At 43.3% G+C, this 26363-nt stretch overlaps 1 protein-coding gene across 1 annotated transcript in view; it reads left to right on the top strand.

Annotated features, from left to right (window-relative positions):
- The window catches only part of MAPKAP1 (MAPK associated protein 1), a 229780-nt gene that overhangs the window by 136045 nt on the left and 67372 nt on the right, over nt 1–26363 (top strand). The window lies entirely within an intron of this gene.

Consider the following 26363-nt stretch of genomic DNA (forward strand, 5'->3'; position numbering starts at 1 on the left):
AAACTTCTGGTTGCTAGTGTTTGGGGTATAGAATAAAAGAAAACATTTTTTCATTTTTACCAAAATGAGGGCAACCGTAAAAAAAAATTTTTTTTTAAGATAAATCACTTGACACAAGTAGCTGTTAATCACTAATTCCTCATTACTCAATTTATACAGAAAATAAGCTTGTGGTATTAGCTGTAATATTTAAAGGATACGAGAAAAGAAAATATTCCCAATATTGAGAAATAATTATTTTGAGAAATAGCTCAAAGATTTATCACACCATAGACAACTTTAGTATAAATCAACCTATCTATGACATGTCAGATATCTTAGCTTTGTAAGCAAATGAGACTTCTTAAACACCTTTGGTTTTATGTTTTGGAAAGGGAAAAAAAGCATGGCTCAGGTTGAGGAAAATAGTTCTGTGTTCCTTTTAAGGGGAGGAATATAATCTGTTCCAGATTTAATTAGCTATCTTCAGATGAAAGCTGAAGTTTTAATAAAAGTTAGAAGAGATAACACAGTGAAGGACACGGATGAGCTGTCTCAAGGCCATATTCCAGGGGAACGATAAGAGCTGTAAAAAATGGCAGAGGAGAGCAATTGAATGGAGCAATGAAAATCTGATTCTCATAAAAAAGAGAGAGAGAGAGAGATGCTGGTAGGGGCGGTTGTAGATGAGACCTGCTAGCGTCTGCAAGCAATTTGGATGCTTGCCAGGAGTCATTGTTCACCCTCGGCTGTGGCGGCTCCGTCCAGATGTGCCAACTGCACGTTTCGGCTTTTGCCAGCTGACTGCGCCGTTTGATAACCAGCTCTCTGGATGCCCATCACTGGCCGCAGAGATAGAATTAAATGATGATGATCTTCCCACAAGTTGGGAGAGGAAACAATGCATATAAATCTTGATTTCATCTCAGCATGAGAAGTCTTTATCCATCATCACTCATAATGAACAAGTCGTTAGCTGGGATGAATGGTGTTCTGGTTTTTCCAAACACCTCTTTTGTTCATTTTTTGGGTGACTTCTATCCATTGCATGGGGGTCAAACCTCTTTGCATTTAAGGGATGATTGAAGAGGCATAGCCTCTACTTTCCCAGGGGAAAGTAGAAATTTAGGGTTCTAGGTGACAATCTAATAGCATTTAAACAGTTTCAGATATTTAAAGGTATTAAATAAGCATTCTTCTACCTTTAGGATCCTGGTTTTTTCATCTTGTTTTTGTCCCTAAATTTTTTATATAATAGTGTATTTTATGACATATTTATTATATTCTGAGATAGCTTTATTCTGAATTGCCCAAGAGGAGGTAGGACTTTTTTAACCTTCTTAATAGAAATTCTGCTGTCGCACATTTTTTAGATCATGAAAGCTCTGTGAACTCACTGGGATACAGCTGAACCAGTGTTTTTCCCTCCGTCTCCAGCCATCCCTGTCCAATTGCATACCTATTTATCTGTGTCCATCTCCAGCAACCACGTTTATCATACACACATTTATTTATGTTCACCTTTGTGTACACATCCCTGCCATTTCCATCAGAGTCTTTGCCATATCATTGGCAAAGAGTTAGGACTCGTTGTCTGAAAAACAGTCATCTGCATTATTTATTCCTTTTCATACTAGAGAAGTCAATTGAGATTGATGCATTTACATAAATTACTGTCCGTTTTCTTGATCCAAAAAGCTTTTTAAAATAAGAAGCTCTTTCTATTGCTTTGTTAAGTCTGGTCTCAAGAAATAGAAGGATTATCTCCAGTTTGGAAAAGATGTTTATTTAAGGTTAACTTGGTAAAGGCAGGGTATATTTTGTGTTTTGGACCTTTGTATTGTGGAGGGGACTTGTTTTGGAGGGTGATTAATGAAGGGGAAAATCCTCCTGTCATAGAAAGAAACACAAGTAAATTTACTCAAAAAAAAAAAAAAGTCTGTTAGTGCTCACAGTTGGCTGTGAAATACTTATTACTTACCCATTATGACACATGAACTTAGTCATGGACTTGGTGTCAGGAGATGCCAGGTTAGAGACACTCATTCTGCACTTCCTAAGCCTCTACCACAGTGACCCGCTCAGTCTTTGCAAGAAGGTACCTGCCATGCCCGGTGTCTGGCTCAGCCCTCTCTTCAAACAGCTTTCACCTGATTGAGCGCAGAACAGCACTTGTCTCTTTGCTACTATTATTTAATTTAAGTGAGAAGGGAGAAATAGCACTTGAGATTAGACAGCATGTGCCATGCGGGGTCAAGAGTTCTCACACTGCTTGTGCCTTAGAGGTTAGTCGTATTAGACCAGGATTTCAGAACTCCTTTCATCGGCTGACAGTGAACTCTAGCTGCTTACTCACAAACCTTTAACATCTCTCATCTTTTCTTCCCGAATGACCATACAACTCTCTGTTTAATAATAGTAAATTGAGAACTTAAACTATTTCATTATTAAATCAAGCTGTGGGCTTAATGACTGGCCTAGTGTTTAAATACTCTGTTGCCCTTCCCCCTGGCATTCCCTCACCAATTTTCATTTGTAGAAAATCAGAGGTGATAGATATTTGAGCAAAAGAATTCTTCTTTGTTTAGGTAAATAGCTTTGTCAATGGAAACCTCTAGGGTTTTAAAATATTTTTGCTTTTTATGGATAGAATATCATTACAGATACTTGCAACTGATCTAAAATTTTGACTTGCATTATTTGTAATTATTTCATCAAGTCATAACTATTTATGAACACTGCAGGTTTTTTCTATTAATATTCATGTACTGAACTTACAGTAATCTTTTCATAGTGTGTCCCAGTCAGTTCTCTGCTAAGATCTATTTTATTATTATTTTTTTTATTTTTTTTTTTTGGCGGTACGCAGGCCTCTCACTGTTGTGGCCTCTCCTGTTGTGGAGCACAGGCTCCGGATGCGCAGGCTCAGCGGCCACGGCTCACGGGCCCAGCCGCTCCGCGGCACGCGGGATCCTCCCGGACCGGGGCGCGAACCCGCGTCCCCTGCATCGGCAGGCGGACTCTCAACCACTGCGCCACCAGGGAAGCCCAGACCACATTATTGATAGCTAATATACTGTGTTTTCACTAGATCCCTAGAATGTCACCAAGGAGATAGTCTAGTCTAGGACTTCTCAAACACTATCCCCTAAAGTACTGCTAGGAGCAGAGAGGGGAGTGAACATCTACCACAGGGTGTGTGAGGTTCTGATCTGAGGGATGGCTAATGATGACAGCATTGGATGCTCAAGTTTTATCTTAAAAATTCATGTAAGGTGTAAATATTGATCTATAATGTATTTGTAGCTGTGTGTACACTCACTCATGCTCTCATGGGTCAGACCTATGCTGGGTGCAGGGAGACTGGTGAAGCAGATCTACAGGACCCTTGCTGAAGAGGAGCTTACATTCTAAAGTGAGAGTAAACATGAGGGGCTGAGAGAGAGAAGATGAGATGCAGGGCAGCTCACTGCTTTCTATGGATGGTCAGGGAACACCTCCCAGAGAAATTGACATTGAAATTGTGACCTTCACATTTAAGCTGTGAAGAGTTGGAGAGGGGCAGTGTCTTTCAAAGCCTTGGCTGTTAAAGGCTTACTATTGTAATATAAAAAGAACATTTCAGGGCTTCCCTGGTGGCGCAGTGGTTGAGAGCCCGCCTGCCGATGCAGGGGACGCGGGTTCGCGCCCCGGTCCGGGAAGATCCCACATGCCGCGGAGCGGCTGGGCCCGTGAGCCATGGCCGCTGAGCCTGCGCGTCCGGAGCCTGTGCTCCGCAACGGGAGGGGCCACAGCAGTGAGAGGCCCGCGTACCGCAAAAAAAAAACAAAATTCAGATTTTACTTTGAAGTTAATTTACTTAACTTTCTCCCCCCATCACCCCCCCAAAAAATGTAGTGAAAATGACCCTTGAATTCTTCCCTGTGCTAGCTCCACACATCTTATCCATTAGCAAGTCCTCTCATTTTTACCTCCAGAATATGTCCTGAATTCAGTCTTTTCCATCTCCATTGGATGAATCCAGATCACCAAGACCTCACCTGGACTGTTGAAATACACCCTGGCTGCTTTTCCTGCCTCTCCTCTTGGCCCCTCCAGTCTCTTACCTACAAAGCAGCAGACAAAGAGGTTTTAAAAATATAAATCAAATTATATCTGGTCCAAACCCTTCAATGACTTCCAGTTGCATTCAGAAGAAAATCTAAACTTCTAACCTCTGTGAAATACACCGAGGCCCAAAGACGGAGTAGGACATACAGAGAATATGAACACAAAGAAAAGAAGGACAGAGTTGATGGCTGCAGTACGACAGGAATACAGACCAGGCCCCGAGCCCAGGAAGCCAGGGTGGGGATTCGGAGCCTGTACCCAAAAGAGACCTGCTAGAATGAACCAGCAGCACCGGGGTCTCTGACTCACTCCCTGCAACCTCACACGAGAGGCCTTACTTTCATGCCAAATAGACCTAGACAGTTATATACAAATTATTATTTATTAACAATGTTTTAAGGGGATTTATGTGTCAGGGAGAAATTGGTCTTTCCCCAAGATCTATTCCAATGGGGGTAAGAGCTGATTTATTGAGTGCCTTTGTGTACTTACAGATAGCATCTCATTTAATCTGCATAACACCCCTAGAAAGGAGATTTTATTGTGCCTATTTTATAGATGAGACTTTAGAAATGTTAAAAAGTAGGGGCAAACGTGCATCTTAGAATTAAGGAACTATGATAACTATACATGTGATCATATACTTTCTTTCCTCTCTCAGCCTCCCTTTCCTCAGTTCTAGGAGAAGTTAAAGTTACCCAAATTTCCCCAGTAAGTAAATGACATAATCTTAAATTGGAGCCCAGGCTTTTTTGACCTCAAAGCCATACTCTTTTTATTGTACCGTGTTGCTTATTAGAACCCTAATGGGAGAACAAATTTAAAATTCTGTAAACAGAAATGTTCATTGATTCTAAGATCTAAATGAATCAGGGGAGTGCAGCATTTAAAGGAACCCTGTGGTGAATCTGGGTATAAAGCCAGGAATTCTTTTTGTAATTGCACAGTTTGTCTGTATTGGTGTCAGTTTTAATGTTTTATGTCTAGCTTTCTTAAAGCAACATACACCTGTCCTGAGCTGCCCTATGGAAAAGAGAAGCCCCTATGTTTTAGATGGAGTAGCATTTTTAACACTCTTCTAACCTGAAATACTCTCCAAAGGCTGAAGTTAGCATAAGAATCTTCTGGCTGTAAAACTGAACAGAGTCCTGCCTGCTTCTTGTGTAATTGTAAAGGCAGAAAATCCAGTAACCTTTCTTCTGTGAAAGTAGTTTGCCAGCCAGAGACCCAGACATTTGCTTTCCTTATTCTGTATCCTCTTTTAAAAAATGAGGGAGGAAAGGTAAATAGGACTGTTTAAATGTTCTTTGTCAAAAAGGCAGGAATTTCTGCAGAAAACTGCTCCTCCTCATGAAAAAATAAATAGTCATGCAGATGCCACTCACACGTGGGGGTTGGATAAGAAACAAAGACCTGATACTTGGTATCCAGTGACCCAGTAGGACAATGATACAGTAAATGAGGACTGCTAAGATGTTTACAAGTCAGGAGTGACCCAGGCCGGAATCTCACAGTTACATATTCCTCCTGCCTCCTCACTCTGCCTCTTTATCTTGTTGTTTCATCTCACCTGAGCCTCCCCCTGGCTGGAGTGATCTGAGGCTCATGATGGATCTTCTTGAGTATAAAGCAGAGCATGTTAAAGATGGCATTGCACTCAACTGTTTTATCCAGAAAGCTTGGGAGTTGAGAGAATTTATTTCAAGCAAAAATCTTTTGGAATCACTTCAGAGACCCAGTTATTTTAAAAGGGTATTATGAGCTCCTGCAACTGCCACATCAGAAAACCTTGAAATGTGTCATTCGCCAGAACTACATTTGACCGGCATTTACTCTTCCTGCTAGTTGCTAATCTTTCAGAAGTTCCTCTTCCATCACAAAATCTATTCATTCACTCCATCTGGAGCAGTCACCAGCGTGGATTAGATTAAAGAAAAAGAATGAAAGGAAGAGAAAAGACATAGACTCCCAAGAGGCTTTGTGCTGGTACAGGGGGCACACACATTTCGGAGTCACAGGACCTTTCCTGGGGTCCACTAGGGACTAATTCTAGAACACCACTAATTTAATAATAGCTCTTCAGGAAAAAGGAAAGGAAGAAAGAATATTAAATGTCTATATTGATTGTAAACTGTATCCTGCTTTTAGAAATATTTAAAAATGTATTTTAGAATAAGAAAACTGAATGTGTAGTCGTGTACTTACCTCTCTGAGCCTTATTACTTTCCTGAGCTGTAACGTGGGAGAGGCTGAGAAGATGAATCAAGGGCGCCATACAGAAAGCTGTGCGTGCTCGAAAGCTCTGGGTTCTGAGATACCCTGTTTATTAGTTCAGCAGTCATCATCCAATGCTGCCTGCTCCGTGCCAGCCACCACACTAGAAATCAGGTGGAAAACGTGATGAGAAAACAGACTCAGAGGCACTAAAATATGGTACATGAGCTACTAAAGCAACACAGATAAGAGACTACTTAAAACCACTGGGTGAGGCAGCGGGCTGAGAAAAGATGCTCTGGAGTAAATAATTTCTTTGACAGCTTTTTTGAAGATTAATTAGAACTTTGCCAGACGGGTAAGCGAGAAAAACATTCCAGGCAGAGGTGTTTTGAGGTATAGCCACAAAACATAGATGTTCCGAATTACTAGAGCAGGGCTGGGGCAGAGGATAAGCTGCAGAAGCTAGGCAGTGACAGAACTGACCAGGCCAGGCCTGATAGTGTACTCAAAAATAGAACTACACGGATTTACTGGGGGCAGTTATATGCAGCAGGCACTACGTAGGCACTAGGGATTTTGTAGAAGCCAAGAAATGGTCCTTACCCTTGAGTCGCTTACTGTTTAGCTGGGGAGACAAACAAACAGCCATTCACAATACCATGCAAGTGCTGAGTGGAAACAAATATAGGGCCTGGGTGCACATTGTAGGAGGAAAGCCCTAGTCCAGTTTTAGGGAGTTAGGGAGGACTATCCTAAGCAAATGCTCCAGCTGAGACCCAAAGGTGAGTAAAAACTGGCCAGGTGAAGAGGGATGAGAAAGAGCATTTAGGCGGAAGGAGCGAAGTGAGAGCTTAGTGCCTTCTGGAAACCACAAGTGGCTCAGTCTAATAAAGCAGTAGAGTAGGAGGAGATGGGAGGGTGGGGAATGATGAGGCTCGAGTGGTCCTTTGGGACCAGATCGTGTTTGTTAACTATGCTGAATTTGAACTTTGCTCTGATGGCAGAGGGGAACCACTGCAAGGAGAGCAATATAGTGAGAATTTCTTTTAGAAAACGTGCTATGTTATAAAAATGGATTAGAGGACGCAAAACAGGAGGCAGAGACACCAGTGAGGAGGCTCTTGACTCTATCCAACGGGTGATGAGCGTGGAGGCAGTGGGTGGTGCTCAGCTCAGGAAGCAGAGGGGTGGACACCAGGGTCAAGTTGGATTTCTTTTATTCAAGCTGAATGCACAGTTTGGGGGAGAATTGAAAAAGCTTGGAGCTGCCACCAGGTCTCCTGGGGTTAATATTAAAACAATGTGGTGAAAAACAACAACAAGGTGGTGGCAAAAGATAGGCTCTTAAAGAGTTGTGTTTTTTCTTTCTTTCTTTTTTTTTGAATAAAATTAAATAGTGATTGAAAACAAAAATTTTGGAGATATGTGAAATAAAAAATGAAGGTTCCTTCTTCAGTGCGAGCCCTTTGTTTTTTTTTTTTTTTTTTTTTTTTTTTTGCGGTACGCGGGCCTCTCACTGTTGTGGCCTCTCCCGTTGCGGAGCACAGGCTCCGGACGCGCAGGCTCAGCGGCCATGGCTCACGGGCCCAGCCGCTCCGCGGCATATGGGATCCTCCCAGACCGGGACACGAACCCGTATCCCCTGCATCGGCAGGCGGACTCTCAACCACTGCGCCACCAGGGAGGCCCTGTTTTTTTTTAATTCACTTCACATTCAGGTGTACATATAGGCTATAAGTTTCATGTGGGCAGGACCCTGTTTTATGTTTTTTGGGTTTTTTTAAATCACTACATACCCAACATCTAGCAGAATGCCTGTCAAATAGAGGACACCCAAAAAGCGTTTGTTAAATGAACTCATGAAAAATGTATCCATGTCATTTGAAAATGACACCATACAATATGCATGATTTTGCTTTTTTTTTTCTTACTCAATACTGTGTCATAAGCATTCTTCTATATTAGAGTGACCACTGCATTTTTATCTCTTTGGTTAAATTTATTTAACTTTGCTCTCTATTGGTGGACTTCTAGGTTATTTCCAAATTTTCAGTATTAAAAAAACATGCAGTGAACAATCTTGTGGCAGTATTCATTGCACATTTGTGCTAGGTTTTAAATATGGGATTGTTTGTCAAAGGTCTGCTTATTTAAAATGTTGAGAAAAACAAATTGCCTCTCAAAGTTTATACCCATCCTTTGACACTCCAAGAGTATGTGAGAGCATCTCTTCCCTCCCCTACTTCCAACACTGAATGTTATCAATCTTTAACTTTTGCCAAGCTGATGGTTAGCAGTTAATATGTAGTCTCAGTTCCCATTTCTAGGTTTCCAGCATAATTAAGCATTTTAAATGTTTTTATTAGCCACTTAACCCTTCTAAAAGATAGTTCTTAAGTCACTCAGTTGTTTTAATGGGAAGAAGGATTGAGAGGAAGTCTATTTCAGAAAACTATTTTTGAGAAGTGCCCCGTAGTTTAGATACAGTTCTCCCCACCCCACCTCCCCCTTTGCAGCTCAAGCAGGTGTGTGCGCGCGCGAACACACACACGGGATGTAGAGAAAAGCACGCGTCCAGACCAGGTCATTTTGCTTGTTGCCTCCTGGCCATTTGTTCCCCAGCAAAGCTTTTTTTTTTCTGCGTTTAGAGAAAACTAGCTGGTAAGTCATGAGACTGCACTTCACCTCATTTGAGACGTTATGTTGTTACCTGCTTGCTTTGTTATCAAAACTACTTTAAAAAACAGATTTTTGGTTAAGTATATTAGTCTGGTACATATATATAGCACTTAGAAAATGCATCATACTGGAAATCAGAAATGTAGACAAAAAAGCTGTCACCCCTTAACAGGTTTATTTTGGGGAGGCACATCTAAGGACACGTCTGGCAGCATTATGAACAGCACTGGCACCAAGGGCAACTGTAGGGGGTTAATGGGGACCCTGCATCATTCCTTGCCATGTGCCTGGTGAGTAAACGCCTAGAAGTTTGGGAATGGTGGCAAGTGAGGAAAAGGCTGCAACCAACAATCAGTGTCACAAAGTGGGGATGACTAATTTGCTGAGGAGCCATTGAGACAGATGTTTAATTAGCTGAAGTCAGAGTGGATAAATCGGGAGAGGACTGCCTATGCAGAGAGATGCCTTTTCCTTCATCTCTCATTTAACTGTTGTGGGGTTTTTTTGTCCTTACTGTTTTCTCTTTGAAGACAACATCCTCAGAAATGGGGGGAGTGTGGAAGGGAGGGTAGAGAGAAAGTAACCTGTGGTTACATTTACTGAATAGTTATTATATTCAAGAATTTTTATATTTAATCTTTACAGAAACCTTGTGAGATGGGCATTATCTCTTTTCTGTGGTCGAGAAAACTGAAGCTGTGTGCGTATATGTTGTGTATGTGTATGTGTACATACCTGTGTGTGTTACTAATGAGTAATGTAGATGAGATATGAACCTAGATCCCTTAATTCTTGAGCCCATTTTTTTTTCCCCTGTACCACAGCTTCCCCACTTAAAATGTAATGCAGATGAGAGAACTTTTTGGAGTAAAGGTAATAGTCTGTATATTGTCAGGAGCTGATGTCACAGGTATATGCATTTGCCAGAACTATCAAATGGTACTTGTAAGATGTGTACGTATCATTGTATGTAAATTTTACGAAAATATAAAAAAAGATTCTTAAACAAATGTTGAGCACCAGTTACTGTTATGCACACTGAAGTGTTCAGGGGTGAATGTACTGACACCTGCCCCTTACTCTGAAATACATTTTTTAAAAAAAAGCTGGACTGATGGGTAGATACGTGATAAAGCAAATATAGTAAATGTTAATAGTAGGATCTAGGTGGTGGTTACATGGATTTTCAGTGTACATTTCTTTCAACTTTTTTGTGGTTTAGAAATGTTCATAATAAAATAGGAAAGAACTCATTAAAATTACAAATATATAATTTAAATTCTGCTCATATTAATATAAATTTCTGAACTTACAAATATATGTCCTTATGGCATAGAAAACACTAATCTTCGTTTTGTAGGATGTTTTATCTTTCATTACTTCATATGTTAAATATCTTTGAGATCACAGTTTCTTCCATTGACCTCTGGTTTTAAGTAGCATGTGGAGTTATGAATATAATAATTGTTACCACTTACTGAATATTCACAGTTTGCTAGGCAATCGGCCAAATGCTTTTTAAAAAATTATCTAATTAACCTTAAAACAACTGTTTGAATTGGGTGTGATTTTTGTTTTATAAAGGAGAAAACTAAAGCTCAGAGAAGTTGCAGGACTTGTCCAAGGTCATAAGTAAGCTGGGAGCTGGGACTTAAACCCAAGTCTATACTCCTAACCACTGTGCTGTACTTCTTCCCATTGGCAAAGGTTACAGGGTCCACAGCTCAGTGGAGGCAAGTATGCTTTTCTCCCTAGAGACATGAGTGCACCTACTTCAGCTGGATGTGGCAGCGTGATTCGATGGAAGGGGCACATAGACTTTGGAACCAGACCAGCCCAAGTCCCCACCCCAGCTGTACCTTTCACACAAGCTGTGAAGTTAGCAAGTGAAACCTTTCTAACTTCAGTTACCTTTTCTGTCAATAGGGATAATACTACCTACCTTGCAAGGTTGTTTTGTTGACTAAATACATGTAAAACACTCAATCAGTACTGAGTACTCAGTGAGTATCAGCTGCCTTTATCCCTATCGCCACTACCACACTAGGCGTACTGTAAAACCTGGCTTTTTAGGATTTATTTCCTTTCCTACCCATATGACTTGGCCTTTGCCTGTACTTTTTGTTTTCCAGTGAATTAAGTCTGTAGAAAGCTTATACCCTGTGATAGAACCAGTCTTTGAATTTGTTTGGATATGGATCTGCTGGAAGCACCCTTTACATTGAACAAGGAGAAAACTAGATCCAGAGAGTCAACTGTAATGATTTTTGACTAACAAAACCCAAACCATGTATGTAGGGGTGGGTTAATGATCACAGGGCTTATTCATCATATAGCTTATATCAGCAAATTTAATTTACTATGCAAAGATTCTAGAGGCAAAGTGAACAAACTATAATTGCCTGTAACAAACATGGTTACAAGTGATTTTTACAAGCGTTTGTATTAACAGTGAGTAGCTCACAGAGCCTGTTGCTTCTTTTCAGAAAACATTTAAAAGAAAATAGAATTAAATACCAATATGATTTTTGAGTGAATGATTACAGACAGAGAGGTTTGGGGTGCCGCCTCCGCCCCTTGATTCTCTCCACCAGGAGTCTTGATCTCCCCCAGAGGAAGTGGAAGACCCTCTTTCTTCCGGCAGGCCATTAGTGTGTTCATCCTGTTAGTAGCTGTGAGGAAAACTCTTCCTCTGCCAGGACTGAGTTTAGACATTTTCCGTGAGAAACCATCAGTTGAGAACAGTTACCCCACCACAGAAGGCTTCTACAAGACCAGCCAGGGACCTGAGACACCTACTCCTTTCTCGCTGCTTTCCGAGGCCCAGCAGTGGAGCTGGTCTTTCCCCATAAACAATTTAAAAGGCAGTGTTAAGAATTTCAGTAACTACTTTCCATAATGAGCTTTTCCTTTTTGAGTACGTCACAAATACCGGACTTTCTGCAACAGCTCTAAATGCATTAAGAAAAAAGAAAAATCGTCTTCAGTGAGGGCATTTCTTTTTCTGCCTTACAATGACAGTAATGCCCAGAGACAAAGATGGCTTAAAATCAGGAGAAGACATTGGAGTGGCAGTGGAGGCAGGGCTGGGGAGGACGTATTGGCACCTCCTTCGCTCGTTACCTAGCTCCTGATCACGGCAGGCCAGTCGGCAAGATGCGTAGACTCGACTGTGCCAGCAAACTAGTTTTTTCCAATAGAAAGCCGGTGAGATGTGATTAAAACCCAACTGCTGCAAAAGATACAAGGTGGTCTGTTGGAACTCCTCAATCTTCCCCAAAACTGTCACCACATAATCATCGAAATACCAAATCATAACCCCCGCTTTCCCCCACCCTTTGTTTGTGGCACACTGCCTTTAATAGAACAACGTGAATTACGATGAAGTTAAGACGAAGTGTGATTTAAGCCTGAAAAATCCCGAGGGTCCTGCAGACCTCTCGAGCCCAGTGTGTTCACCAGACTCATCACTCAGTAAATGTTTATGGAATCTCTACTGTGTTGCAGGCAGTGGTGAAGAATGACCGGGCCGGTTCCTAGAGAGCTCTCACCCCAGTGGGGAGATGGCCAATAAAAAATAAGCAAGCCAACAAGATGCATTTGATAGGGAATCTTACTTCCAGCTTTCAGTCTGTCCTTTATCTGACAAAAAGGACCCAGTTTTGTGAATTGAAGGGAGTTCATCTCACCCCCAGCACAGGGCACTACCTCAGTCTTTCCACTTCAGCAGGTCGTTTCCATGCACCTCCTAATTGGCTAACAACACCCCTCCCTGGTGCAGGGAGAAGTGAACAGGGCAGCAAGAGCTGGGTGAATTCATGAACACTGAGTGACTCCATCCAGGACCACAGTGGAAATTAAGAGACACAGGCCATATCTCAGCCTTGGAAGCTAGAGAGAACGCTGTCCCTCAGCCACTCAGCCTAGTGTCAGAGGTGCCATGGGCCTCTCCCCAGTAAGTTCCTCATACGTCGGTCTCGCCAGATGTTGGTGAGTCCCTTACTAAGGCAAAGGATGAGAACCCTCCTTTCCTTTGGGAGACAGCTTAGGATAGGGGTGGCAAGCTTTCATTTGAGTAAAAGGAAAGCCCTTCGTGGAGAAAAATGGGTTCCTTTTGGTTTACCAGCCCCGGACCTGACCAGCACCATAGCTGGCCCAGAGGTGGTGGCTAACACATTTTGTGGAATGAACTAAGGAGAAGTAGCAAAAGCCAGTCTGCAGCCTACCGCTGCTTCACTCCCTCCAGCCCAGACCCAAGGCTGCCCACTTTCTATTTGGGAATGGATTCACTGCTCTTTGATTATTGGAGGTCAGACTTCCTTAGAGAATCAGATCATTGAATGAAAATGTAAATATCATAAAAGTGAAATGCAATGCAGATCAGTCGAAATTAGTGTTACCTCCCAGGTTCCCTTACTAACCTGGGTCTCTAATGAGTGCTTTGGGAGCCAGAGGAGTTACCCAAAACAGACGTTTAAGTATTGATAATCAAGTAAGGGTGCCCTGTGGGAGGAAGCTACTGCCCACACTGTATTACAGGAAAGAAAGAAAGGAAGGGAGGGAGGGAGGGAGGAAGGGAGGAAAGGAGGAAGAAAGACACTTTCTAAAGAGGGGTGGGAGAGGAGAGGAGAGGGAGAGCGAGCACACGTTAAATCCTCACCTTATGTAGCGGCAGTTAATAGATGCTGTCTGATATTTATAATAATACTAAAAACAGCTGAATAGGAATGCTAATAAAGAATGTGAAAATGAGTACCAGAAGAAACAGCCAAAAAAGTTTAAACTAACTACCAGTAAGGAAGGACTCGGGGATGGGCAGGGAATTAACTGGTTTTTATTATAGGACTTATATTATAACTATAAAACTGTAGATACAGGTTACTTTGCTAAGAGTAAGAATAGTTTTTAAAATTTGTAAACAGAAGACAGCTTACTTTCAAATTCTAGAGCTTAGAAAGCTTTCTCTTTCTTCCCTTTACCTACATGGACTTCCTCTATTTGGAAACTTCCTTTCTCCTAGAAGCCACAATCCATTTCATTGTATTGGATGTCAGTTTTCTATGAGAACATCGTTATTAAATATTTGCTTCCCCTTGTAAACATTTCCAAACCTTTTAAGACCAAAATGTTATATGAGTATAACCATTATATTGTGATTTTGCCAACATATTTTGTCTCTGTGACCTGTATTTTCCATAGGTTAAAGCACTAGCTATTAGCTGAGTACTCCGTCCCATTCTAAGAATGACTAGTATCTCAGATATAAATGAAAACAGCTGCTTTTCCATGACATTGGAGTCCCAAACCGCTGTCACATGTACATTTTGACACTTTTTTTCTTCTCTTTTTTCCAATTGAGACAAAAATTAGTTTACTGAATCTACTAATCTGGTTAAGTGTATCATCTAACTTCTGTGGAGAGGTGGAAAAGAGGTCGTAGAAAAGCCCATTGAGCTAGAATGTAGCTGTCCCAGAAGGCTCGAACTTACTTAAAATGAAAACCCTGTAATGAGACCCTTCTTCTGTGCCAGGTCCATAAGGGCCTGGCGGGGCTGCTGCACCACTGCTGCCTTTGCCCGTGAGCTGGAGCCTCGGCTGACAGCCATTGTTCTCTCTCCAGCTGAAGAGATTGTGGAGTGCCACCCCGTTGTCTCCCAAAAGCCTGAAGCAGTGCTCTCTCCTCCTCTGCAGCCCTTGGAGGATTTATTTCAGGGTATGGCTGTTGTAGAACGCAGGAGCAGGCTTCCTTTATTGGCTTAAAGCTGGCCCTATCACTACTAGTTGGGTGACCGTGGTCATGTCATTCTCCCATTCTGAGCTCCTTTGCTTTAGTTTGCTCTTCAATAAAATAGGTCACAACTAGATCACAGGCTGCTGGTTGGTAGTCTTAATTGAAGCTTAATACCTGGGTTCTAGAAACACCTCCCTGGTTCCACTCTTGCTCCTGTTACTCTTTCTAGCTCTTTGGTGAGTTTCTTGGCTTGTTTGAACTTCATTTTCCTCATCTATAAATGAGAATAATAATAGTATCTTCTTCATGGCATTGTTGTGAGAATTAGAGATCCATGTCAAACACCAAGCACTTAACTGTTATTTATTACTCAGTAAATATTAGTCCTGTCCCCTCCCTTCAATTTCACTGTTACGAGACCTAGTCATACTCAGAATTTTGTAACATAATGCTTTTTTTTATGCATATGACTGCTTTGAGTCCTGGTTCAGCAGAGACTCTAGCTGCTAAAGAACCAGCTCAAATTTAGTCCACATTAGGTATGGCCCAGAATGTGTGCATCTGTCTGCCCAGCTGCTCATTTGAGCTTTTCCAGGGGTCTGAGGCCCCTTGTCAGAGAAGCAAAGCATCAGTGAGAACATAGGTGTGCACATGTAGGAATGACCTAGCATTCCTCTGGAGCGCTTTGCATCTGGGTCTGAATAGGCAGAAGGGTTAAAAGCTGGAGAAACTTTTGTCATAAATTTTGTCTTCAGCAGGACTTCCCAGGGAACATCAGACTTGAGCAGAGAGGAGATGCTGATTGGCCTCAGAGTCAGCTGAAGGAGACAGGAGCTGCAGTGGAAGCTGCTGGATTTACTGTTATTAGCAAGGCAAATGGGAAGCCAGCAGGGCAGCCCAGCTCCAAGATAATAGATCTAACAAAAGGGAAAACTCCCGGAAAGGAAAATGGCTGGCAGCCAGGACTCCTCTACCACCTCTACTGCCACCTTTTCCATTGCATTTGCCTTTTTGTTTTGTGTGTTTTAGCACAAGGAGAAGCATATTTTAACATCTTAGGTTATAAGTCACAATTGGCTTTGAGGATGTATAATTCAGCTTCTTACCTGTTTGATGGCTTCAGAGTTGACATGGTAAAGTGTGCAAAATTGTATTAATATAGTAATAAATAGTTGCCATTTATTGAGCACTTACTATGTGCCAGGCTAAGTGCTTTACATACATTATTATCTCATTTAATCTATAAAACAACTTCATGAGTTAGTAATTATCATTATCTCCAATTTAGAGATACAGAAACAGTGCCTAGAGCACTTGAGTAATTTCCCAAGGTCTTTTTTCTGTAAGATTTATTTTTTTTATCAAGGTAACATTGGTTTATAACATTGTATAAGTTTGTGTACAACATTATATTTCTACTTCCGTGTTCACTACAGCGAGCTCTCCACCAGGAATTTAGTTTCCATTCGTCACCATACAGTTGACCCTCTGTACCTGTTTCACCCTCCCCACCCCCCTTCCCCTCTGGTAACTCCTATCCTGTTCTCTGTATCTATGTGTTTTTGTTTGGTTTGTTCATTTATTATTCTGTTTGTTTGTTTTTAAATTCCATGTATGAGTGAAATAGTACGGTATTTGTCTTTCTCCGTCTGACTTATTTCACTTAGCATGATACCCTCAAGGTCCATCCATGTTGTTGCAAAAGGCAGGGTTTCATCTTTTTTATGGCTGAGTAGTATTCCATTGGGTATTTATATATCCCAAGATCTTAAAGCTTGGTGGAGCTGGGATTTGAACCCTGCCATTAAGGTTCTACCAATCCAGTGGAAGGTATTGAGGCAGGAGCCCACTTAGGTATTATGGAGCCAGACAGGGTACTAGCAATAAGAAAAATGCTTAACTGAGGCTTGTGTCCTGACTTGAAGCACAGCCCTAGTTGGTACAGTGGTGGTTAGAAGGCAGGTGGACAGGCAGAGAGGAGCTGGGTTGGCAGGTGGAACCGATCTCTGAAGGGTCTGACTCCCCAGAACGGAGCAGGGCAGATGGGCAGTCCCTACCCAAGGACCACAAAGACTGAGGGGGAACTGCAGGCAGCAAGGACCAGGGAAGGAGACGATGCTCCAAGCATCCAGGGACAGCAGTACAGAGCCATGTCCTGAGAGGGTCAAGTCACAGAGGCAACACGTGAGCAAAATTCCTGTTGTCAAAATTGCCTCTAGGAAAAGAAATTCTTAAAAATGGCTGTCAGGGCTTCCCTGGTGGCACAATGGTTGAGAGTCTGCCTGCCGATGCAGGGGACACGGGTTCGTGCCCCGGTCCGGGAGGATCCCACATGCTGCAGAGCGGCTGGGCCCGTGCGCCATGGCCGCTGAGCCTGCACGTCCGGAGCCTGTGCTCCACAACGGGAGAGGCCACAACAGTGAGAGGCCCGCGTACCGCAAAAAAAAAAAAAAAAAAATGGCTGTCAGAGGCCAACGTGCTGTGATTTTTCTCATTAAATCCAACACAGCTAGCTTTTTTCACTAGCATTAGAACAGATGAAAACTAAAAGTACATATATATATAAATACTAAAATCAAACTTGGCACAGAAAGATGCTCACACTGTAAGAGGAACTGGAAAACTGAGACACCACCATCCACCTGGTTAATTCAGTCGTTGATCACACATTTACCAAGTCTCGTAGTTGCAAAGATGAATAAGACTGTTACCTCACACTTGCTCTCCTGGGCCTCACTGAGTCACGGCAAGTGGAATTCTCCAAACTATTTCAGGTGTTGTCTTGGTCATGTCTCCACCTCTTTTTCCCCTTATGTTTTATCAAGCACATGTGGTTGAATTCAGATAAATTACATGTATAATTTATGAACAAGGAAATCCAGGCAGGTGGGTGGCATCTGGGTGGGCAGGATTTTCAGAGTGGCACACTGAGAACCTAGCAGGACACCAGGCCTGGGGGCAGGGTCCTGGGCAGTGCTGGGCCAGGATCAAGGGCAGTTAGTTACCTGAATGAGACAGGAAGGCCAAGGCTAGAGTAAAAAAAAAGGAAGCCTTGACTTTGGTTGGCCTGGAATTGCAGAAATCCTCTTGCCCTGGAGCAGAGCCCATAGGTGAGAGGACTGTGAAGTGGGACAACTTTCTGCCCGTTGTGGAGGCCAGATTAGACTTGGGGAATAACCGCAGGGGAGGGATGTGGATTTGACAGACTGGAGGAGCAGGCAGTGTGGGCACAGGGAACGCACAGCAGTGACGTGGAGGTGGGAGACCACGGAGTGTGTGCACCAAATAGGAGACCAGTTTGGCTGGATCACAGAGGACATAGAGGAGCCGGAAAGTGAGATGGATAGACTGTTTGGAGGGCAGGGTGAGGAGTTGGCCCTGGGGAGCTTGTGAACGGATTGGAAGCCCAGAAGTGATAACCTTCAGAGTTTGACTCCAGAGAGCAGCACCCTCTGACAACAGGGTGGGGAATGGATGGCTGGAGGCCAGGAGGCAGGGTGGGAGACCGTCACTGCGGGCTGGGTGATAAGCATGCCAGGGAGACTTGGTGAGTGGGTGGTGTCTGCAGAACTTGGGGGCTGACCTAACGTCAGCAACAAGGAGGAAGGCTGGATAAGAAGTACTCCAAACTTGGGAGGCCTTGTTCACTGTGTAGAATCCTCAAAGGTCAGAGTCAGTGTTACTCATCTTTGCATCTGTAGCATCTAGCTCAGGGTGTGGCACGTGGTAGGAGATCGGAAGATGTTTGATGAACAACTGAGTTAATTCATTGGGAGACTCGTGGTGTCATCACTGGAAACCCCGGTACAAGGAAAAGGTTTGAGAAGGGAAGGGTAACAAGTTTATAGTTGATTGTCCTATAAAATTAAAGCAAAAACATGCTTGGAGTTCTTTCCCTTCCCACAAGGCAGGCTCAAGCCATTCACTGTCAGTGGTGCTTCCTTGGGGTGTTGGTGGAGGCCTGCTGTCCCGCCCAGGGCTAGAACCCCCTTCCACCAGGGCAGCTGGCACCAGCTTTGTTTACAGAATGCTGTCACTCCCGGGGCCTCACTGCATCTGCTCAACAGCCTGTCAAGTACATACAACTATCATCCTCATTTTACAGAGGAGGAGACTGAGGTTCAGAGAGGGTATTATTTACCCAAGCCAGTCTCGGGCATAAGCAGATTTGAAGGGAAGCCTTCAGATTCCACTGTATCATAGCAAAGTCTGACGACTGAAAACAGTTGGCCCTAAGCTTGCTTTCCATTGACTCAGGTTGGAGTCACTGCTTTATATAACTCAGAAAGGGCTGCGGACGAATGAAGTCTCCTTTCTGTTCGCTCCTTTTGTTTTCGTTCTTAGGTGCTTGTGACTAAATTCACTAATTTCGCTGCTGTCAAGGCTGTGTTAAGGAAAATGGGTTTGAACTGCTGTGGTTTTTGAGTACTGGGCTGGATGTCAGAAACCTTTGCCATCACGGGAAATCCTGTCACTCTGGATTTACTATCTGTTCCCCACAGCTGAATTCCTCAGCAGTGTGATTTAGCACCCTGGCTCCCCATCAACCAGTTTTGGCATTTATTTGAATGCATTACCCCACTTGTTTCCATAAACTATTTTACAATTGTTTAAAATAAATGACTGTTTATTTCCACAAAAACCATCTGTATTTCTTTACAGAGCAACAGATAACTGTATGTAAAATTTGGTAATGTCACAGTGACTCAAGTTAAGAGAAACAGATTGGATTGAAAAATTGGATGCTAAGGGACAGTGTTAAAGATTTCCATTCTCTCTAACAAGTGATATCTGGATTTGAGGAAGAAAAAAATGTTTCTTCTTTTACAAGTAATATCTGGACTCCTTTCTCCAAAGGGAAGTGCATCCACACCAGCTAGATGGTGACAGGTTATGGACTGTTAGCACTCCTCAGGGTGGTGAAGTGTCTGGCCCTTCCAGCACCCTCCCCGCCTGAGCTGGTGTAAGAGAGTCTCCTTTCCAGTGGCTTCCAGCCTTTTCCAAGTTCTGAAGTTTTAGGTTGCCCAGGCTTTACCTCTTCTCGTTCTGATGTTAGTGTGTTCCATTTAGGCTTGTGTGTGGTAGCTCAGATCACTCTGGTAGGAAGCATGTTAGGACAGGTTGCTGTGGCTGGAGAAGGCAGGCCTTCGTGAGGGAATGGCCTGATTGGGAGGCGGGACTGGCCCATGTCAGTGGGGGTCTTCCATTCTCCAGCCAGTGTCCAAAGCTTGATCCACACTAGTTCCACCCATCCCCAGGAAACCCAGTCAGATTTGGGGCACTATTGGGAGCCTCCAGACAGAGGGGACATTGGGAGTCAGACGGAGGTAGAGCCTAGGAGCGAGAGATGATCAGGAGGGTAGGCAAGCAGGCTGGGCTTCAGGCTAGTCACCAAGTATTCACTAACAGCCCTTGTACCGTGGCCATCCTAGGAATGCAGGAATACGAAAATGTGCTCCCACCCTCAACTTGCATGCAGCAAGTACAAGAAACAGGCCCACGCAGAGCTCTTTTCAGTATGAGTAGCACAGAGGAGTCCCGAGGCAGTGGCACCTGAGCAGAGTTTTGACTCCTCAAGGAGAGAATGAATGCTAGAAAACTGAAGTAGAGGGAAGATTATTCCAGACAGAGGGTTGAAATGACATAGTTTTGGAGGATGTTTCTGGATTATTATGTCATTAGGTGGGAGGTGGAGAAGAGGGAGATGAGACCAATGTGGCAGACCTCTAGAGGTTCCAGCCCCCTTCTGGAGAACTAGAAGCACCCCTGCCCCCCCGCTCCCTCTCCCTCTCCCTCTCCCAGTGCTGCTTGGAAAGCAGAGGCAGCAGCCTAGACGCATGACTTATTGGATCTTTGGAACAACTCTTAAGAGGTAGGTTCTGTTATTATCCCTCTTTTACAGATGTGAAAGTAAGGCACAGAAAGGTTAAGTGAATTGCCCAGGGTCACACAGCCAGTAAGTGGTAGAGCTGAGAATTCAAACCCAAGCAGTTTGGCTTATAACCCTTACACCATACCCTCTCAAATGTGGTGGGTTCAGCAGAGGTTGCAGAGGACTCCCTAGACACACATACACACAAACACACACACAATATTGAGCCTAGGGCAGGAATCATATCAGACCTTCTCCCAACACCTGGGCTGCAGGGATGGACTGCTGACACACCACCTCTTGTCTCAAAGCCTGAATGGAGGAAGGCATCAGGACTGCTGTAGAGGGAGGTTGAGGAGGCCAGACAGAGACAGTATGGGATCACTCTTTGTTTTCCACAGTACCATCCAGAATCCATGAGGAGGACAGGGCAGGCATAGCTGTCCAGACTGGGTGGGCAATCTGACCCTTGGTTTGTGGTCATTGGCTCTCTCTGTGAATGGCCTCTGGGTGCCAGCAGCCCAGCCTCAGATCTCCAGTCATCTTCACCTTTGCTGCCCAGCTCCTTTGAGCAGCTTTGGAAACCTCTGTGGTCCACTCCGTGGCTTGACTTAGGACCACAGGAACTCCTAAACAGGCTCTCTGCCATTTTAGTCCCTGGCTCCCGAACTGTTCAGGTGTCTCCCCAGCAGCCGCTGAGCCCACATGATCTGGGAGGAGGCTCCAGGGGCCACAGTCCCTAGTCTGATCCTGCTGGAATCATCTCTAAGATTGTTCAACCTCATTTTTTAAAATTGGATTTTTAATGACAGTAGTAATGCTAATCATATGCCCACAGTCAAAAAGCCAAACAAGATAGAAGTCTATAAAAAAAAAAAAAAAAAAAAAAAAAGTAAAAGCCTTCATCTTTGCTACTGCTGCATCCTGCACCCAAGGTAATTCTAAGGTAACAGAATAACCATGAGAACAGTTTGGTACATATCCTTCCAGTTTTTGTGTGTGTGTGTGTGTGTGTGTGTGTGTGTGTTTTCAACAAATGTACATGCACACAAATATAAATGCACATATATAGCTTGGGTTTTACTTTATTAAAATGGAATATATACTATACATTCCATATCTTTTTAAATTTAATAATGTATCATAGAAATCTTCCCATGTCTTATTAACTTAGCTTAATTTTTTTTAACAGCTCCATAGCATCCCAGTGTACAGATACACTGTATTTATTTGATAGTTTCCTACTGGAGGGTATTTAGATCATGTGCACTTTTTACTATTGAAACAGTGCTGCAGTGAACATCTTTGAACATACATCATTGTGTGCTTGGAGTAATGTTTCTTAGGCTAGAGTCCTTCATTGGTCAAGGTTGTTCAATTTTAAATGCCACCTTGTTGAAGTCATTCTATTTAACAGAGATTATTAAGCACGTACAAAGAATCTGTTGCTGTGCCGGAGCTCTGGGAATAGAGTTAGGTTTTTTAAAAAGCCCCTCCACCCCCATCTTCAAAGAGTGCCCTGATTGGGAGGCCGGGGGAGAACAGCAAAAAATAGACAGCAATGCTTCTAATCCAGCCTGCTCCGGCCACTGAGAGGAACACGGCCCGAAGGAGGTTGGGATGAAAGAGCTCTTAATTCCGACAGGGAGTCCGACAGGGCTGCAGAGAGGAGGGAGATGCCCAAAGGTGTGCCTCCCAACTCCTCCCAGGAGCCCTTCTGCAAGGCTGGATGTTCAAGAAGAAATTTGTTCTAAAGAATTATGATGCTCCTGCATTTTCTCCTGCACAAAGAAGGAAATCTCAGCTGTACGCCCTTTCCTTTCCTCCTCTTGGCACTTTCTGATTGATGGTTGGAAATGATGGCGATACATAAACTATTTTTCCTTTTATTTTATGACCTGGTAATAGCAGTAACATATTTCCAGTAAATGTTTTCTATCGCAATAAAAAAGTTGTAACAAGACTAGAAATGGGTATAGTTAAACCCTAAAGAACTCACACTCTCAGAACTGTGGATTGAGGCAGTAACTCTGTAAATCATTTAACTTAGAAAAAGGCCCCTCTCCCCGCGACAAAATCAGGGCAAGCGGATGGCGTTCACGTGAAGTGCCCGGCAGGTGGGTGCCCGCCATGGGGACTGAGGGGCTCTCAGTTTCAACCCCCTCATGTGAGACCAGCTACCCACCCTCTCTTCCTCCTACTAGTTTCCCACCCAACGTCTTCACTCCTTTCTGAAAAACTGATAAATGATCTCTCAACCTTACAATTGTTTTTTTTAACCCAAAGATCAAGAGGATTATAGAATGCTCTTTCTGGAACACAGCAAAGCGGTGTGGTTAAGAGCACAGGCACTGGAATCACAAACCTGGATTCTTCTGGCCTCGCTGTGGACACGTGACTTAGCCACAGTGTTTTTTCCTCCTCTGTAAAATGGGGATTAGAATAGGGCCTACCTCATTGTTTTATGATTCGGAAAGCTAATGCATGTAAAGGACTTTGTTAAGGGCCAAGGAAGTCCTCAATGTCAGTCACTGTTGTTATTTTCTAAAAGGGCAAATTGATGATTTTGTTAAAATTTGAATAGTAGTATACAGCTGGCATTTATTGACTGCTTATTATGTCCTAGGCATTGTGTTCTGCATAATCTTTGCAATTACTCCACGAAGGTTTAGATCAACTAACTTGCCCCGTGTCACAGAGCTTTTGTAAAAGAGCCAAGATTTTAACCCAAGTCTTTCTAACTCCAAAACCCACACTTAAACCACCACATGTCCACCTTCTAGGATTAGATACTCACAGCAGGAACAGAGGTGGTTACACTTTTTGTCTGTTTTTGTTTTGAGCAGTGAGTTTCAGTTTTATTTGGGGACCTTACTCTCTCCCCTGGGAGACAGCCTCTCAGATAGTTCTGAGGAACTGCTCTGAAGAGGTACTGGAGGAGCCAGGATATATAGGAATTTTTTGGCTGGGAAATTCAAGTAGTCGTGCAGACATCTTGGTAAAAGATTACTGCTAATCACAAAACCAGATATATCAAGATGGTTACACTTTGAATAGTTCTGCCTCACACCAGACATGTCCTCCTTTGGCTGGTAAAGATTTGAAGCTGATAATGCTGAGAGCCTGTGCTCTCAGGGCTCCAGGGCCAGGCAGAAAAGAAAAGAAGCATTTCCTTTCCCTAATTGTAGGCAGAGCCTCCTGCTCCTCAGCTGATGCTTGTTTAGGCTCTGTTACTCCTAAGAGGATGAATGGCTGCCGCTTCTGTGTATCTGGTGTCCTTAAACGTGCTCTAAAAATTAGTCCTTTCCCAGCCTTTGTCTTTAATTTCTGATTCTAGCTGACACCTTCATTAATGGTCTGGTGCAAGCTTTCTGTCGACTTGAAGACTACTGTGTAAAAATGGTTTTGCTGTCCTATCAATGATGGTCATAATTTCCCCAGTTCTCTCATCAGCAGTGAATTGAGTCTTGCAGCAAAGGAATGGAAACCCCAGTGCAGTGGTTTTAAAGTGATTTGTCTTGCAGACGGCGTCCTATTTCAGTAAAATCAGGTCAGTGCAGCACTGCTGGGTCACATGTAAGTCTGATACAAATTAGTTGGAGGAAATTCATCATTCCAACCTTAGGTTATTTTTAGCTTCTATAGCTTTTTAATATCTCTCTTTCTTTGTTTACATTTGCTTTAATAAAGTTTAATCATCATTGTCTCAGTTTCAACCAAGCCTTTGATAAAAGGAAAGAATGCTGTCTCCCCACCCCATAGAAGCAGCCTTTCCTTCACAGTTTTGGGGTTTGCTCCAGTTATACCATTGTTTAAACACTTAAACCCACTCCTGCTCATCTTCTCTGGCCGGCCCCCTTTCTGGGGTTTGTTTATTGCACAAACTGACCCCTTGACCAGTCTGTTCTTCATTGCTATTGAAAGTTAATGGGGGCAAAATTGCATTCCCAAACATTTGAACCTGAAGTGGCCAGGGCCGAACTTAGTTGATCTCTGGTGATCGGTTCAATTTAGTTACGATTTTTTGCCATTAGGCTGGGGCTGAATGATGGTGATTTGGTTGAGGCCAAATGTCTGAAGAAAATTGGCTCTCTGATAAGAGTGCTGTTATCAGAGGGGGCTACCTTCTCATTTACATTTAGATGAGTATTGATTATTTATTTACTCAGAGAAGTGAGATTCCTTTCCAATCTTATCTTTCTCCTCTCTGCTTGTCAGCAGAAAGAGAGATAGAGCTCCTGACATCAGGCCAAGATAACAGCACTTTGTAGTAAAGATAAAAGTTGGAATGGGCCTTTTTCTAGTCTTGACTGAAAGGATAAGTTTTAAAAATTAGAACTGATGGGTCATGCTTTCAAAACCTTTCCTGAAGGTTTTGCAGTTTAACTAGGCGGGAGAATTGGTTTATTGGAACAGCCTTGGTCTTTCTTCTTTTGTAATAGGAATGGTATTTAATTTGATTATATTTGGCTGTTTCACTGAGAGCAAATTATATATTGGCTTTTTAGAGGAGGATAAAGTGTGACCTTATTGTCATGTCAGAATGTTCTTTTTTTATTATTTAAATTCCAAATTATCCAATCCAAGCCTGGGCGGGAGTATAAGCTACTAGTGGTTATCACTTGAATATGATTCGGTGCTTGTATTAAGATCAAACAGAAAATGATTACAGTCACCCCTAGAGGAAGAGCTGTCAGCGATGGAGCTGACACTAGATGCGAACATTTTAGCGTAGCTGATGTTAGGGCTGAGCTCTGATATTGACGCCGTCAGCTTGTCGGTGATGGCTTTGGCTTTGGCTCAGTGAGGGACTTGGGACTCAGCCGGCCCCTGCCATAGAGCAGACAAGGCTTGGTACGGCCTGCCGAGCGGGCCTCCCTGCCACCAGTCTCCTCAAGCCCGTTGTTGGCAGTGCCACCAGGAGAAGTGTACCAAAGTATAAAGCTGATTGTGTCACTCCCCTGCTCTGTGAGCATCTGTTGCTTATAAGAGAGAATCTGGACTTTGACCAACAGTCTGGGCCAAGCATCCCAAGCGCCAGCTTCCCCTTGAAACCCCACAGAGCCTAGGCCCTTTGCACGTGGAGTTTCCCTTGGTCCATGTGGGCTCTCCAGTACCTCCTTGCCTTTGCACATTCTGTTCCCTCTATAGGAGTGCACTACTTCCCCTGCCCTCTCCCGGCTCCCGGTCCTCCTTCAAGACTCAGTTCAGATGTCTCCCCCTTAGAGAAGAAGAAGTTCATTGTCCCCTCTTCTGTATTCCCACAGCGCCTTGTCCTTGCCTGGGGAAGAGCACTGACTGGGGCTCTTTGACAATTTCATCTGCTCACGTGTGTCTTGCCACCTCCCCCGGCCTGCTTGAGGTCAGGAATCATTGATTATTCATCTCTGTGTCTGGGACATTGTTGATGCTCCTAAAATGTTTGTTAGATGAATGTATGGATGGCTTTGTAACACCACACATCTTTTGACATCTGTGCTGCCATGGTTTGTTCAGTGGGTTCTGACATATACTCACCATTTTTAGACTGTATTCGTAGGACCAGAGAGACTAAGGAACTTCAGGAATCCTGGCTGCTGAACAAGTCTCCGATCTTAAATGCTGCTTATAACTTAAAAGCAAGCTTGTTTAAATAGATCTGCATGCCCTCCTACCCCACACTCCTACCTTGGACACACGTGAGAAAGGGTACGGACATCTGCTCTGATGCCAACGTTCCCTGCCACTATGTACCTTCCCTTAACGGGGCTGTTAGCCTCTTGTGACTCTGAGGTT

This window comes from Hyperoodon ampullatus (genome assembly GCF_949752795.1).
Source record: "Hyperoodon ampullatus genome assembly, chromosome: 6".
In the NCBI taxonomy this organism is placed as follows: Eukaryota; Metazoa; Chordata; class Mammalia; order Artiodactyla; family Ziphiidae; genus Hyperoodon; species Hyperoodon ampullatus.